At 44.7% G+C, this 17,082-nt stretch overlaps 1 protein-coding gene across 4 annotated transcripts in view; it reads right to left on the bottom strand.

Annotated features, from left to right (window-relative positions):
* Nucleotides 1-16,473, bottom strand: part of KIDINS220 (kinase D interacting substrate 220) — a 104,908-nt gene extending 88,435 nt beyond the window's left edge. For 3 of the 4 annotated variants that reach the window (XM_083178523.1, XM_083178521.1, XM_083178525.1), the window contains exon 1: nucleotides 16,325-16,473. The gene's annotated coding sequence lies outside the window, so the exon portion shown is untranslated. Of the gene's footprint in view, nucleotides 1-16,306 lie in introns of all 4 variants that reach the window. The other variant, XM_083178522.1, reaches the window with a different exon arrangement.
* Between the last annotated feature and the right edge of the window lie 609 nt (nucleotides 16,474-17,082).

Here is a 17,082-nt window from a genome sequence, read left to right on the forward strand (position 1 = left end):
TGTGACATGTAATAAGGAGATACCAGCAGAAAATACATTGGGTATTAAAGCTACATACTGGAAGAAGACATTACCATCATGCTGCATGAGTGATAGGAGGCGGAGCCACATCTCATGACTGCTGTAGGAGGAGCTTGCTCCTCTCCTATCTAATAGTCTGTTACTCACCCTTTCCTACAGTGATGGCTAACATTGACACTCCAGCTGTTGTTGAACTACACATCCCAGCATGCCTTGCATCAGTTTTTGTATGGCCAAATAGTAGCAGGGCATGCTGGGATGTGTAGTTCAACAACAGCTGGAGTGTCAAGGTAAGCCATCACGATCCTATAGGGTCAGATGTACTAAGCTTAAAACATGATAAAATGGAGAAAGTGTAAAAGGTCCCATACACGTTACAATTATTGTATACATCGCATCTCAGTTTTGCGATGAGATCTAGGACAGAGTAAGAAGGTGAAACCAGTGGATACCGGAACGGTGATGTGAGGTGGCATTCAGGAGGCTTCAGCTACACCCACCCGGCCCCGTCGCCTAAATGACAGAGATCCGCTGGTGGATTCTGCAGGGAGCGAGCCGTCCCGAGTAGATGGACAATGTGGGTACAGGTGCACGGTGATTTAGCTGTAAAGGTGAATAACTCCGGCCGCTGTGTGAATGATGTGAAGGCTTACCAAACAGAGTGATTTCTCTGTGCAGCACACTATGGAAGGTGGTAGGCAATCCAATGGGTTGAATTCTAGGAGGGGGTTAAAAGCAAACCCCAACCCTTGCCGCGTTTCTCCGCTAAATTATCACAACGGTTTCATAGCCTTACCGCTATGACCTACTAATGTAGTATCAAATATTTCCAGCTGCGGGGCGCATTGCTCCTCAAAAAATATATCACTGACTGTTACTTGGTTTAATTTGGACAATCATGTATACCCCCACAAATAACTTTTGCACTATTGGAGCACTCTACACTATTTGGGAAGGTTTTATATTACACACGGAGTGCTATCATTCCACTAAGCACAAGTCACTTCAATGAAAGGTGGTGTTCACAACTATAGAACATTCTGGAGCTGGACTTACTGAATGCTAGGAGAAACTTATTCATTACTGTATTTTTTTTATTTTTTTTTATTATCTAAATAATTCAATTAAATATTTTTATTAATAAAAATTTCCAATCGTGTGTCGCTCTCTTGTAAGTATACCTATATTATTAGTGAACTAATTGTATACATCTTATGTCGTCTTTTATTTTTCTTGTAATTGAATACTGCCCATAGACACCCAAAGTGATTGACTCGCATTGGCTGGGCCAGCTCACTGCACACATAGCTGCTATACGGTAACATTTACCGCAAACTCCCAAATGTGCGTTTTGTTAGTTAATTGGCTCCAACTAGCTGGCCAATGTTTCCATGCACTCTTATAATATTTGCACTGGTTTGTCTTTAAACATTGCAGTGATAAGATACAGAATAAGCTTTAATGGCGAGTTAATCAGAGGCTTGTCCTGATTGGCTGTTCAATGTGTCACCTGTTCTTTTATTTGCAGTGTAGGGAATAAGCTATTGATTTTGTGGTGAAGGACATAGCTATATTATACAAGGCAGCGTGTAGGTTATCTGATAGCAAGATGTGTGCATGTATGTGCTTGTTCAGATGAATATGGTCACTAGGTCGACAGTCAAAAGGTCAACATACAGTGAGTCGACAAGCCTTAGGTCGATGGGGAGCCTGCCAAGTCTATTTCTGCTTTAGATCCTGATCACGTGGGCCACGCATTTCATTTGGATGATATAGCCCAAAACAAATGGAAAACGACATTGAATTGCACCGTGTGCACCCCACCAGCCGCACCACGCCTATTTGCACCTCCCAGACACCACACTGCCCAAGATGGCTGCTGCCTACAACACCTGTCAGAACTGTGCAAGTCAATGTGAAGGGTTGAGGGCTGAGTTCATCGTTAAATTTGCCAAACTCAGGCAGGATTGAAAAAAAAAAAATACACCAGGATTGGCGGGTGTGGATCGTATTGTCGACCCAACTTAGGTTGACAGTCATTAGGTCGACACCGTTGGGTTGACAGACAGCAAGGTTGACAGGTATCTAGGTCAACCTGGGTAAAGGTCGACAGGTGTCTAGGTCGGCACAAGACAAGGTCGACATGGGTTTAGGTCGACAGGTTGACATGGGTTATTTCACTGTTATTTTACCTGAATGTCGACACAGTTGGAAGTCGACCGCAGCCGCTCACCATGCTTCGGGCACCGTGCCTCACTGCACTCGGTACACTATTTTATTCTCCCACCACGCTCTAGTGCAGGCATTCCCAACCACGGTCCTCAAGGCACACCAACAGTGCAGGTTTTAGTGATATCCAGGCTTGAGCACAGGTGACTTAATTAGTACCTGAGTGATTCGGATTAAACCATCTGTGCTGAAGCCTGGATATCACTAAAACCTGCACTGTTGGTGTGCCTTGAGGACCGTGGTTGGGAATGCCTGGTCTAGTGGATGGTAGGGCATGAAATACCGCCTGTCGGCACAAAAATCAGTGAAATAACTCAGGTCGACCTCGCGACCTAACGCATTTGTCGACCTAGAACCCTGTTGACCTCGTTGCCTGTCGACCTAAGTCGGGTCGACAATATGACCGTATCCCGGACTGGCATTCCTACTTGTGAACTATGTCAAATATCCTACATTTTGATAGGGTTACGATTTAGTTCTATTCAGAAGTACAGTGTATAGAAGTCATTTTCCATTATCCGAGGCAGTACGGATGGTGTAATGGTTAGCATTACTGCCTCACAGCACTGAGGTCATAGGTTATATTCCCACCAGGGCCCTAACTGTGTGGAGTTTGTATATTCTCCCCGTACTTGCGTGGGTTTCCTCCGTGTATTCCGGTTTCCTCCCACAATCCAAAAATATACTGGTAGGTTAATTGGCTCCCAACAAATTAACCCTAGAATGTCTGTGTGTGCAAAAATGGATCCGAAAAGGTTCGTTATTAATGCAATGACCTATTAGAACTCATTCCATGTCTATTTTCTTGCTAATTAAAGTGGTTCTTAGATTACCGCAAACGCGCAGCTCATGCCACAAAGCATCAATGTCAGGCCTTTGCTTATGCACCGAACCTGTGCAGTACTTATCTGCAATGTCGTACACAGATTGTCAGTGATTGACAGCCTGCTGCAGCCTCGGGGCAAGGAGGGGATGGCGACAAAAACAGAGGTATGCCACAGCTGTTAGGGGGTAGCGACAAGGCCAGGCGCCTACACAGAAGATAGAGACTTCCTGGCCTCTTTGTTGTATCTGGAGTACAAGCTTGTTTGACACCTGGGGTCAGTCAGCCGGCCAATGGTGATGCAGTATATCAGCAATATATGTATCAGGTCTTTTTCATGTTTTACCCATTATTGTCATTCTAACAAAATCTATGACTATCCTTAAAGACATCCTAGCTATCTACAGGGTTTGGTATAGGGGTCAGACAGTCGGGATCCCTACTGCCCGGACTCAGACAGCATGGTGAGCGCAACAAAGCCCCTTGCGGGCTCGCTATGCTGTGGGCACGATGGCTCGCTACGCTCGCAACACCTATTCTACTCTCCCTCTATGGGGTTCGTGGATCCCCACGAGGGAAAATAGCAGGTGGCCGTCGGGAACCTGGCTGTCGGTGTCCCGATGTCGGAATCCCGTCGGCACCCATCTACAGATAACAGTCACACACAGGATGGGAGCATATAGGATAGCAGTCACATGGGGGCTCTTTAGCACAAATATAACCATTGTGTTCTTAGTGATGTTTACAACTGTGGGCTAGTGTCGTAGTAGGCCATGAGACTGTAGGCTCTGTGAGAGTAAGGATGGATGTGAATGATCATTTGCTGTACAGTGCTCAAAAACATGTAAGCACTACATAAAAACAATTGAACCAGGACAAGGGATCTAAAGCAAAAAGATAGAACACCATTAGGTCAACACCATTCGTTCGACATGCAAAAAGGTCGACATGCTGTTTTCACTGGTGTATTTTTTACCCGATTGTCGACAGTCGACATGGACACAGTTTGAAGTGCACAGCATCCCCTCGCATCGCTCACAATGCTTTGGGCATGGTGCCTCGCTACGTTGGGCACACCATTTTATTCTCCCTCCACGCCCTAGTGGATGGTAGGGCATGAAATACCGCCTGTTGGCACATGTCGGTTTAAAAAACAGTGAAAACCCCATGTCAACCTTTTTGCATGTCGAACTAATGGTGTTCTATCTTTTTGCTTTAGATCCCTTGTCCGGATACAAAAAACAATAACCCTAGGGTGAAATGTAATAGGATGAGAGATTTGATAAGAAATTTTTTTTTTTTTTTTAAAGCGGCAATCATTTACACTGCAAAATCAAACTGGTTTTGCAGTGTAAATGATTGCCACTTTAAAAAAAATATGGAGATTTCTTACCAAATCTCTCACTTTCTGATTCTCTCATCCTATTACATTTCACCTGTAGTGTTCATTCTAGACCCCTGCACCTTTCACAAATCCATGCAGTTCCTCTTTCCTGCCGGGGGGGGGGGGGGGGGGGGGGGTCGCTGTCTGCTTTGGTGTTTCTAGTACAGCCTGATCTGTATAGAGATACAGGCCACAAGATGATAAAGAAAGCACAGCAGACAGCGACACCCCAGGCAGGAAAGAGGAACTGCACTGGTTTTAAATTGTGCAGGATGCTAAAATGAACACTAATCATCCATTACGGGAAACATGGCAGAGGCTCTATCATCCTATTTATATCATCGTAAAACTATTGAAGGTCTTATCAAATGCTCAGGTTCCTTTATAGAGTCTAGGAACAGGTAACAATTAGCACAATTCTCAGTACACAAAACAGCTGAGACATAAGGAAGCAATAGGAGTTATTTGCATACTACTAGGAGCAGCTGTATGAAGAGAGTGAGGTTATGAGTGAGAGGATATGCAGGTATAGACAGTTGAGTAGGAGAGCGCGCTGGTGGAAGGGTATGCATTGATGAACAGGTGGGATTTCAATGTCCAATTGGAGATCTGAAAGGTCGGATTAAAGTGGCCCATACACTGGGACAACTTCTCCAATCTTTTGCCGCCCCAGAATTGCATTGGATATATTGTAGGCAGTCCTTTTGCATTCGATATAACGCATGTTAATATAATTTACCATAGCCAAGCCAGGCAGTCAAGGCAGCCCCAGCCAAGGCTGCCTGGCTTGGCTGTGATCCGACAGATCTCTCCTACTGCCAGTGAAAGTCGCAGGCTCCGGTACGATGCTCACGGGACCTACTGTCAAAAACACATGATTTGGACACCTATGCGATTGATCGCCGCAGTTGCATAAAAAGCGATCAAATCGCATGTATATCGCCTAGTGCAGGGGTGGCCAACCGGTCAGAGGTAAAGAGCCGAAAAATATTGGTAGTCAAGCTAAAGAGCCGACATCATGTGTGCGCCGAAGGCGCATGCGCCAAAAAAGGGGCGTAGTCTATTTTGACCCCTTGGGTGGGTGTGATACAAATATGCCTCCAATAGTGCATTGCCATATATACATATGCCCCCAATAGTGCCATATATACATATGCCCCCCACGGTGCCAGGTATGCACCACACGGTGCCGGGTATGCCCCTACGGTGCCAGAAAGTTGTTATGCCCCCACAGTGCCAAAAAGCTGGTATGCCCCCACAGTGCCACAAACTGCTATGCCCCCACAGTGCCACAAACTGCTATGCCCCCACAGTGCCACAAACTGCTATGCCCCCACAGTGCCAATTTCCCAGCAGCAGCACTCACTGTTGTTGCTGCTGCTGCCAGGCGGGGAGAGGACAGTCTGGTGTCCCCCTGCAGTCCTCCTGTCATGTCACCGATGGGAGGAGAGCACAGCACACTGCACATCTCCTTCCCCCTCACTTCCCTGTGACTGGGCCGTCCACCAATCAAAGCTTGCTGGCCGGCTCCTGATTGGCTGCTGGCCCACGAGCTCTGATTGGCGGATGGCCCAGTCACAAGGATGCACAGTAAGGGGTAGGAGAGATGCGCGATGCGCGCTCTCCTCCCCTCAGAAGGAGAAGGGATTCAGGGAACCGGCAGCATGGGGGACTGGGACGGACAGTGGGCGGCAGGCAGCAGTGGGAGCAGGAGCCACACTTTACAAGGGGAAGAGCCGCATGAGGCTCAAGAGCCACGGGTTGGCCACCACTGGCCTAGTGTATGGGCACGTTAAGGTCTTTTATTCACAAATGGGATGCAGTGGAGGGAAAGAGTGACTTGTATAGATCAAATTTTGTCCAGATATAGGCCATGATCCCTGTGTATCCCATGATCCTCTATATTCACAGATTTACGTTTGTAAACTAGGGTTCTACTTTTTTTTTTTTCTTCAACCTTAAAAAAAATTATATTAAAATATTAGGCCACGCAAAAGGGGGTACTGAATTAGCCGCTGTGTTTACATCTGTAGAGTAGCTAAGATTATATTAGAAGGTAACAAGGAGTCTATTCATGAAGCAGTGGAGAATGGGATAAGGTGGACAACTTCTACAGACTATAAGGCAGTAAGGAGCTCTGAGAGCCTTGCCAATAACACCATGTAAACAGTTTGGGGGATAACGTGGGTTCAAAACTACATAAAGCTGAGGAAGATGAACTCTGTGACCCAAACAATAAATCTACTAAAGATAAAAAAGGGCGGAAACATTGGTATGTCATGCAGACATTGTATATACTGCTCCAGGTGTGCGTGATGAAAACTGTGTGGGAACGTGGTATTACGTGTGTACACAAATACTATCATACAATGCACATGAAAGGTACATGATAAGGTTAAAGCAGAGAACCCAGATAAATACTGGATATTCAAAATGTTGCCGTCTTCTGCTGGTACACACAATGTCATTCACCAGCTGTACAAACAATATTCGCTGAAGTGCATTGGCTTGCGTGGTCATCCGATATGTCTGTGACACACAGATGAAGTCGGATGCGGATATATCTGCTGTATGTATGTATGTATGAGCATCTGACTATCCAACAGACCCTATGCTGGCTGCAAGATCTACAGACAATTACACCACAACCGGATGAGCAAATGTAAATGCCTGACCAGCGTATTACCTGACCAGACATATCTTGTGGCCAGTCGGTAAGTGTACACATGGACAAAGACTTCTGCAGAGGTCAAAACATGGTGGAGGAACTGGATTGGATTGGCTAGGCCTTTTATTTTCAGACATTGTTCGAGGAGCATCACCTCCAGAGTGACCGTGACAAAGGGTTTTATGTGCCGTTTTATTGTTGATGGGTAAATGTATATGCATACAAAAATGAGTGTCACTGTTTTCATCTGCTGGTGGCGCTTTCCACCAAGTGTGTAGCCATAAGGTGCGTACACACGGGGGCGATTTTGTACAATATCGGGGGAAATATGGTCGCTAAGCGACCATATTGCCCGCGATGGGAGTGTGCACCGGCAATATATCGCCAGGTGCGCGCACCCGTTTTTACCCCTGTAGTGATCGCTGGTCACAGGAACATGCTCCTGCAACCAGCTGATTACCACTGCCGGGCTCCCCCAGCAGTTTCTTTTTCATCAGCGACCATCTCTGGTCGCTGATGAAAAGGAGAAACTGAGCAATATATTGCTCAGCCATATATTGCTCAGCAATATATGGCTGAGCAATATATCTCCCCCGTGTGTACGGGGCTTTAGACCACAAAATATTCTTCTCATTAAAAGACGTTTGTTACGGTAAATACTCAACTTTAGAGAACTACTGTATGTGGCTGCTGAAGGGCTGGGAAGTGTATTAGAGTGTTTTATAGATCAGACTTAAGCCTCATACACACAGGGCACATTCCCTGCTGAGCGATCTCATTAGCACAGAATGCTCAGCACACATAAACCTACAGTATACACACATAGCGATGTGTGCTGAGCCATCTGTGAGAACTTCAGTTCCTTAAAGTACATGCAGTATGAGCTTACTACTGCATGTGCTCAAAGTCGGAGAGGACGATGGTGACATGCGGGACTGTGCACCACCATTGCTCAGAGCATCCACACAGAATGATCCATGCTTCATTTCTGATTGTTCAAATATTCTCTGTAAAGCGCTGCGGAATATGTCTGCGCTATATAAGAAACTGATAATAAATAAGTGATCTAGACAGAGCGCTCAGAAAATGGGCTAAAATCACCCCTTGTGTAAGCCCCCCTTAATCTTACTGGATAGAGATACCAATATCATATCGGCTAGTAAAGTATGAATATATTGTCATTATCACACCTATGGCTAATTAGATCACATTATAAGTATAGGCAAATTGTGTTTAGGGATATTGGTTAGTTAATTGGCAACCTGTCAATATATTCACAATACATTTGGAATGCAAAGAAATGATGCATCAAATGTTACATACTTACTATTAACATGTACTAGAGTAACCTATTGTACATTATAATATATGGCTTAATCTCTATAGGTATGTATGTATGTATGTAATGTATGTAATGTATGTTTGTCACTCACATGATTGTGGAATGGCCGGATTGTAGCAGCACAGAATGCCACTGAATGGCAGATCCCAGCTAGCAACTTGCCAGTTGGAATATGGATTGTATACTAAGGGGTCAATCTTATTAACCGTGAAGGATGCAAGTTGCTGTTCGTTCGGGTGCCATTTTAATTCTGAAAACGGCACCCAAATTAACCATAATTCGCACCTGTCGCAGGGCCAAAATTTGCTGAAAATTGCTCCCACCCCTATGGAGGTTCGAGCACTTTTCAGCGTATTTGGCCCGCTGTAAAGTGCGCCCAGTGTCGTGACGATTCACAACTTGTGAATCATCCGCACCCTTCTGGGTTAATAGGATCAACCCGTATGAGAGGGGATTTACAGTAATGCTGTGGTCACACACTACACCTACCCAGTCCAGCTGGAGAGAGGTCTTCAACGTTCTACACCAGTGTCTTACCAACCTGGGGTACGTTGCAGGCTGGTTGGGGGAGGGGGAATTGAAAAAAATATATTTGTAATGGCGGAAGGAGAGGAAGAAGTCTCCCAATGTCGAAAGAAGTAAGTCTCCCGTTGCCGTGGAGATGAACCATGTTGCGTCATGTTCGTGCTTTTGCCCAACCAGCAATCTACTGGGAGCTACCAGCTCTGCACTAAGACATCAGTGATCATCTGCCCCATGCTGACGCAGGTGGAGGAAGCAGTGGCATTGTCCAAACTGTGGCCCTCCAGCTGTTCTGAAACTACATATCCCAGCATGCCTTGCCATAGTTTTAGCATTCCCTAATAGGAAAACTGAGGCAAGGCATAATGGGGCTTGTAGTTTCACCACAGCTGGAGGGCCATAGTTTGGACATGCCTGTGTTAGCAGGAACCCCGGAGACAGTACACAGCCAGCAGCCAAACACAGAGGGACCTGATTCCCGACCACACACTACTTCTCCGCTACTAAATATAAAAACACACATACCGCTCACTTCCACTCGTGAGTACTGAGGATATTTCAAATGTAGAGGAGGGGGTATCCATAAATGAAAAAAATAGTCATGGGGTACATGAAAGGAAAAATGTTAACAACCGCTGTTCTACACTAACAAGGCCACAAACTAGTGACAGCTTCATAACATCATACACAGAGGTTCTCAAATCCCGTATCCCCTTCACATCTCTAATGTGTAATGAACACCACAGCAGTACGGTATATGGGAACTAGGTCGACATTGAAAAGGTCAACATGTATTAGTTTGACATTGAGAAGGTTGACATGGGTTTTTCACTTTTTTTTTTTTTAAGCAGACATGTGTCAACAGGTGGTATATCATGCCCGACCATCCACTAGGGGTGTGAAGGGAGAGTTTAGTAGTGAAAAACCCATGTTGACCTTTTCAATGTCGACCTTTTGACCCTGTCAACTTTTCGTGTGTGGATCCAAGGCCTGGTGACCGAATGATCCCCGCCCAGCAGTACAGGAACTTCAAGGCCTTAGCACATAAGTCATTAAGCCAGTTATCTATTTGGTAAACACATCTGCTAATGACAGTAATTAGGTTGTTTCAGAACCCACAGAATGGCAATATGCCAGTCACTGTATCCCCCCGAGTAATGGGCACATGAGAACATTTATACCATTTAGCGTCAGGGATTCTAGGATTAGTTTCCCCCTCTTTTCCTATTAGCAGAGCACTGTAGTCACTAATCTGTGATCCCCTATGTAATGTGTGCATTCTTTCATGTCCTTTTTTAATTATTATACGTTAGGAACAATTTATCATTACTATTTTCAGTCCAAAAAGAATGTGCTACTGGATTATTTGCTGCTCATAAAAAGGGTATATGGGGCCGATTCAGCCCCTTACCCGATGTTTGCGGTCAGCGCATTCGCAAACCCCATGAGTAAGTGGCTTCGGTGAGTTTCACACTCACCGAGCCATTCGCTCATAAAAGGCATGGTGCTGCCTGCGTGGAGTGTGCGGCTGGCGTCATGCGCCCGGCCCCTTTTCGCCCATCTCCGTCCAGGATAAAAAAGGTATAGACTTACTTTTATAAATGAAAAAGCAAGTATGCCCTCTGCTGGCTGTATAGATGGTTCCAGAGATAATAGTCAAAGAACACGAATACCCATCCACGCATATGGTAATGGCCAGTTGAAACAGCTGTAGGGTCTGCTGTTAATGTGATCTGTAACCATCACATGTAATTCTCTATACAAGCATTTATTTTCATCTGAAACGGTGTGCTGGTGCTTTATACTGCGGGGAATGATGTTGGGTACCAGTGACGAGGCGGCGGGGAGCTCCGGTTGAAGGGGATGTGCGTGCGGCTGACGATCCGACCGCCAGCCCCTGCAAAGAGCATAGCCTAGCGAACAGGGTCTAAATCAGGATTTACATACAAAGAATTGGAGAGTGACAAAGTGTTAGGAAAAAAAAAGAGCCAGACAATGAGCTCCCGTCCGCACAGACTGTAACATAGCAGTTAGGAGCTTATTGGCTAGTACTTTATCACTCTCCACAAGCCAGTATCCATAGGATAGGTTGTCAGTCAAGGGGTTGACACATGAGAAGGTCGACATGGTGTTTTTTTCTATAAAAAAAAATAAAAAAATAATAATTTACTGTTTCCAATCAGACTCCACATGGATGGCAAAGTCTGATGCCTGAAGCATAACGAGCCATGCAAGGAGACACGGTACACTCATGAAGCCTCCATGTAGAAACCGACACCAAGAAGAACCCCATGTCGACCATTTCCATGTCAGCCTTTCACTTGCGTCAAATTTTTTTTTGGGGGGGGGTCAACCTAGACACTCTTGACCTTTTATATCACAGCCCCAGTATATTGACTCCCGTGTCTTATTCCTCTAGCAAACCCAAAAGCTTTGGGCAAAATTGGGCTTCAACTTCAGTACAAAAAAAAATATATATATATATATATATATGTAAAACAAACCAGATCTATTAGAGGTCAGCAAGGAGTGGGGGAGTGGGGGGAAGTGACGGAGGTTAGTGCAAAAGCAGAGGTCATGTACACGGCTAGTTTGTGGTATACAAGAAGCATCGCGCACACACAGGCTTATATCGGCCTTCCCGCATGCTTACTCAGTATGGCCTACAGCAGGCCTGGCCAACCTGTGGCTCTCCAGATGTTGTCCAACTACAAATCCCATCATGCCTTGCAACAGTTTTGCTATAAGGGAGTGTTAAAACTGTGGCAAGGCATGCTGGGATTTGTAGTTTCACAAAATCTGGAGAGCCACAGGTTGGCCTGTCCTGGCCTACAGTGACCCCTACTGGACATAGCACTTTGTTTTCTTTTACAGATTCAGTAACTTAGAATCAGTTTAAAAGATCATAATGTAGATATTCTGTCATTCCGAGCTGCATTATGAATGCCGTTGCCCATAGCCAGCCATGAGATTATTATGTCCACTAGGTGTACTGTATTACGTCGACAAATAACATGGTTAAAAGTGTAGACACGCTCAGAATGTTTAGAGTTCGGGGTTTCTTAAATGTCGACATTACGAAACAGTCAAAATTTTAACTACATCGACCGGATGGAACGTCAACATACTGACTGTTGACATTCAGAAACTAGTAGATATTCAGAAGGTTGACACCAGCATGTCCACAACTGAGAAACATTGTGATGTATGAGGAAGTCTTGATGTTATGTCAACATAACAGGGAAGTACACCAAGCGTTTCAGCACAAAAATTGTGTGGAGGTGAAAACTGAATATGCCATGTCCACAAAACTAGAGAATGTGAATAAGCCAGCAAGAAATAACGTGGGATTTGCCTATTCTAGCACGTTGTGTACAACACCTGCTTTTTCCAAAGGTCAATTGCAAATAAGTAGTTAAAAAATGATGGAGCAGACTAATGAGTTTATCATCATCATTAACACCCAGCTGAAACTTCTAAACCAAATAAGATCAAAGGCCATTCTTTCTCAGAACCCATTGGCAATGATGTTCTGTGTAAAACAGCTTGCATCACAAGTTTGTGTTTTTTGGCAACTCAAGAATAGCTCTATACAGCAAAATGTAATATACAGTAGGGGACTTTAAATAATGGGTTGGTGTTTCCCTCATCACCCGCTACAAAAAGAAAACCAGTGGGCGATGTGGTCTCTTCTGAGCGATTTTACTAGATTTAACCAGCAGGCTGGTTATACATCTTGCACCTATAGCGAGGCATGGGGCTGTGTATCGCTATGCCCCCACACACACACACACAGCGATGTAGGGGCATTTTCTAAACGATGTAGTTCAATGAAGTAAAATCGCTCAGAAAATGGCCTAAAATCACTACGTGTGTAAGCCCCATAATAAACAACTCATGCAAAGATGTACGTGTAACATTTGGTGCCTGCATGATACAGCCTTAATGTATTTATTAACAATTTTTATATATAGCGCAGCATATTTCATTGCGCTTTACAATAATGACAGTGATAAAACAAACTGGGTATTTACAGAATATTGGAATTCCACCCTTGGCATCTGGATAGTTTAACATCTGGAGATGGAAGGAGGTGAACCGGGACCTGCTGAGATAACCCATTGGACCTTTTAGCGGTTTGAGAGAGCTGCCTAAACACAGTTCTCCATCTCTAAGGGTAATTGTCCACCTATACCCTGTATGCTACCTGGCTTTATTTTGCCTATTACATTTTAATTGTTTCAATAAATACTACACTATATCTGGATCCAACGGTGTTTTATCCCCTGTTGCAACCCCTGGTATATACACTTGGGAAAGCACACAGGAGGACGAGTGAACCCAAGAATTAGTGACGGGGAGACGTTTGATTGCTGAACCCCAACTTCCTTTTATATACTGAACCAGAAGTTCGGAGGCGGAGAAGAAGAGACGGTATCTCCGGAGTAGGGACGTATTGTTTCATTTCTCACCATTTTGCGCCCGGTGGAGGGAGCACACCTTTTTGTGTAGTTTTACACATAACATATACAACCACTTTATTATAAGGTGTGGGGACATCTGGGAGGTGGTCCATCCATAGGCTGCATTTACATATTGGCGCATTGAAGGAGGAGATTACAACAATTTTAAACTTTGGGTATTTACAGAGCCAAAAGGTATGAAGGCCCTGCTCGCAAGCTTACAATCTATATGTACCAGTGACAAATTCTAGACCAATTTCCTCCCAGCATTTTTTGTATTACTGCTCTGAACTGTGCATATGGGCCTTAATAATCAAGAACCAGGCTAATAACATGCTCCCTAGACAGGCTGCTATCAATCACTGCCAGCTTCCAGTCCTAGAAGAGCTCTCAGAAGGGGACATGATTGCTCACTAGGCTGTCATGGCAACCAGGGATAGATATATGGAGATGGAAACACTGAGCAGAAAGAAAAGAAAAACATTGCTGGGAAATGTGTATTACAGACAATGAGATTTTTAGATTTTACAAAATGATATCATTAGAAAAACAATGAGAGTGCAGGGACCAGAACATGGTTTTCTATCCAGACAAACAATTTCATTCTGAAATAAAGGAGCTTTCCAAGTGGGAATAAGGGGACTACCACCAGACACAGATTTGCACAGTACATGGTCTACGACATGTATAAACCATTATTCTCTTGACATAAATTACATATAGCCTGTACCACTATGAGGAACAGCAGAGATTGCAGCTGCTGTCTGTCCCTATGAAGTGGCCAGATCGCGTCAGATTAGTAGCAGCAGTGTCTCAAAGACAAAGCCCCCAGCGCCCACCTCCCAGCCTTTGTCTGACGGACACAGAATTATACACTGCTATGTGGAACATTCCTACTATGCAGACAGAACTATACACGGCGGCTATGCCGAACTGAACCTTTATCATCCAGCCTTAGACAAGCAGATCAATGATGCTTAGGAATAATAATCATGATTCTGCGCTCCCATACACCCATTGTTGGGCATATGATGCCTACATATTTCTAATAACATATAACCAAGTCATAATACCTCCATCATTAGTATAATAAAGCTGTTTATAGGTAAATAACAGAGCATAATAGCACAGGAAGGGCACGATGAAGGATACATCTGCCACACCCATGATGTGAGAGAGGGGAGGTGACAAGTACATGGGTGGGCATATACTGTACACAACAGGCATATGCAAGTATGTATAATAGGCACTGCTGTATAATATGCCCTATTAAGTATAACGTGTAATAAGCATGGATGGGCAAATACCATGTAACAGGCATGGGTGGGCATGCACTGTATAATGGCATGGAAAGGTATATACAGTGTAACAGGCTTGGGTGGGCGTATACACTGTATAATAAGCATGCGCAGGTAAGTATAAATACCATATAATAGGCATGTAATGTATAATAGGCATCTTCTGAATTATAGACATGGGTGCTGATCATCTGTATAGGTCTAGTGTCCATTTGTGTGTCACCGAAACGCTGTCATCTGTTGGCGGTGAATGAAACTACATCTTTATCTCGCACACATGTATTAACACAGAGGCTTTCACAAGGTAGCAGACTAGCTTTCGAAGCATTTGCTTCGAGCAGGCTTACTAGTGTACTATAGAATTGGCTTCTGAACAGCATATTCTGCTGTACAACAGGTATGGCTAGGAACATACTGTACTATATAGTCACCGGGACTATGTAAAAACCGGACCGGACTTAACCCCGGACTGCCGGACCGGACATCAAAATCTGCAGTCCGGAGCTCGTAGGGTCCGGTCCGGGGGGGTGTCCTGTCCAGGGGTGTCTTGTCCGGGGGGGTCCCTGTGATAGCTATCACCAGGGACATGGGGGAGGGGAGATTACAGCCTCCCCAGCTGGTCCGGACCGTCCGGTTTTTGCTACATGCCCGGACCATACAAGGAGGCTTTATTCTACCCCCCCTCCTCTACCTGGTGACAGGTGTGACAGGCAGCCCCCCCGGACAGGACACCCCCCGGACCGGAGGCTATAAGCTACAAAATGCAGAGTTTGATGTCCGGTCCGGAGGTTTTGTGTTGGTCCGGTTTTCACCCATACCCATAGTCACCTGCCTTATAACAAGCATGGGTGGGTGTACGCTGTATAATGGATAGCTACATACACTGTAGATAGGAGACATTGTAGAACATGAAGGCAAGGGTAGGTAAATACACTGTATATAAGAAATATACTATAGCCACACACATACTGTAGGTTATGGTATGTACAAACCTTCTATAACAGACATATACTGAGAGATACAGGCATGTATATAAAGTGTACACATGTAGCTTATGGTATGCTAGGTCGACACCTATGAATAGTCTACATATCCCTGATCGACACAAGCTTGAGGTGGACCATGGGAAGATGACAGTCAAAAGATAGACACAAGCTTTTCACTTTATTTGTCCTTAATGTCAACACAGTCAACATGGACATAAAAAAAAAAAAAAGTGAATACCGCCTGTCGGCATAAAAAAAGTGAAAAACTCGTGTCGACCTAAAGCTTGTGTCAACCTTTAGACCCTGACAACCAAGGGTATGTCGACCATTCATAGGTGTCAACCATAGGGTATCGAGCTAGGGTCCAGAGACCTCTATATACATAATGTATAACAGACACCAGGGAGGCTGGGTTTCATGCTGTCACAGTAGGATACTGACAGGTTGACGGGATGTGCGGTAAAACATGATCACTGATGTTGGTGTATGCGACAGATATAGATCAGCAGCAGTAACACCGCAGCACTCCTATCTACACCCGGCCTCCTTCACAGTCACACACCAACCCACCCGGCGCCGCTGTCTCACCAAGAGAGAGGCCGATCCCGCACCCGTCAGCGTCCGTATCACCAGCAGCAAACGGCCATCTTATCTTCCCGACAGCCGGGACTCACTTCAGCTCAGGAGCAACAGTGGCTCACGTGATCCGCTAGAACCACGCCTGGCCGGGGGCGGCCAGAGAAGACAGCCAATCAGTGCGTGCTAGGCGTGGTCACAGAGAAGAGAGGTTGGATTCGTTTTCGGCGTCAACGTGTTACCATGGTGCTGTCTACGAGCAGGTTCCCTATTTACTTTCTATCCATACAGCACCATAATAATCCCAGCTTTATTTAAACAATAAATACATATGAACCAGCCTTTTCTTTTAAACATACAGTTTAATAAAATTTTGAAGATAAACAATTAAGAAAAAAAAAAAACCTAGAAGGAAAGAAAAACATACAGAAAATATAATAGTAGACTATAAACACGTCACTTCCGAACTGGAAATCCTTGATTCCAAAACTATGACGCCACCCAGCACAGTGGTGCCTGGATTTACTATACATCAAGATCTGGTTTTATACATCTAGTAAAAAAAAAAAAAAAGAACGCTTTCCAAAAATATATTCGGAATTACAAATGAAAAGTTACATACACTGCATTAAGCCTTAGATTTAAAGAAGGAGAGCTGAAAGTACTGGAAATGTAGGTGGCAGGACTAAGGTGAGGCAGGAGCGGCAGCGGCAATGGGAGCAGCAGAGGCTTATTGTATGGGAGCAAATCTATTTCCAGAGAAGAGCACG

The sequence above is a fragment of the Crinia signifera genome, chromosome 3 (genome assembly GCF_055691185.1).
Source record: "Crinia signifera chromosome 3, ASM5569118v1, whole genome shotgun sequence".
Classification (NCBI taxonomy): Eukaryota; Metazoa; Chordata; class Amphibia; order Anura; family Myobatrachidae; genus Crinia; species Crinia signifera.